Source organism: Frankliniella occidentalis, unplaced genomic scaffold, assembly GCF_000697945.3.
Source record: "Frankliniella occidentalis isolate FOCC.00 unplaced genomic scaffold, Focc_3.1 Scaffold144, whole genome shotgun sequence".
NCBI lineage: Eukaryota > Metazoa > Arthropoda > Insecta > Thysanoptera > Thripidae > Frankliniella > Frankliniella occidentalis.
Window position 1 is genome coordinate 607,899 of NW_026267271.1, and position 869 is coordinate 608,767.

The window sequence follows — 869 nt, forward strand, 5'->3', positions numbered from 1 at the left end:
GGGGCGGGCGGGGCCATGAAGCAAGGAATGTAATTGAATCGAGGAGTCCATGAGAGTGGATAGGCGACGGCGGCATCACGTCGCACGGCGTGCTGGGCACAACGCGGACGGAGCGGACGTGAGCGAGAGAGAAATTGAAGGAGAGAGAGAGAGAAATGGAGAGAGAGAATGAGAGAGACATAGAGAGGGGGGGGGGGGTGAAGTAAGAGAGAGTGGGGAGGGAGAGAAACCACTTCAGTCTGTAAAACGCATATGCAGGAAGGACACTGCCGTCGCTACGGGATACACGCAGCCTCCCTTCGAGGCTGGTGCTTTATCACGATGACACACGGGCAGCGGTCTCGGGCTGAAAGAGACCAGGCCAGAGGGGCAGGGCGGGGCAGCTGGGCTGGGCCCGGCCGGCGTATCACTCCGCGATGTGTTCGAGTCCGACTGGGCATATGTGTGGGGGGGGGGGCGCGGTGGGCACGACCGGAAATAAGGGGCACAGGACTCTGTCCTGTATGCAACCACATGTCTCACCGTGTATTGAGGAGGATGTGACGCTGAGTAAAGTAAGTAAGTTTAGTAACAACCAAAAGTAAAAGGCAAAGCGTGCTCCGCGTTATGGCAGTGCCGATACGAGCAGAAGGGAAGTTTTCAGGAAAATCTCGGAGGTCGTTCATTGAACCCCCTATCCCCATCGGCCTCGCCTCTCCTCGCCCCACCTAGCAACACCCTCCTCTCTCGCCGACTCCTCAGAGGACGATTTACACCTCTCATCACGATACGGCTGAGAGCGAAAAAGGCTACGCAGCCACTCTCTTTCCTCTATTTTAGATCGGCGGCGTGGCGGAGCGTGGAGAGAGAGGGGGAGAGCGAGAGAGAGC

The 869-nt window shown here is 58.0% G+C and overlaps 1 protein-coding gene across 1 annotated transcript in view; it reads left to right on the forward strand.

Moving 5' to 3' along the window:
• LOC127750162 (facilitated trehalose transporter Tret1-like) overlaps window positions 1-869 on the forward strand; it is an 8,415-nt gene that overhangs the window by 6,931 nt on the left and 615 nt on the right. The gene's annotated exons all lie outside the window — the stretch shown is intronic.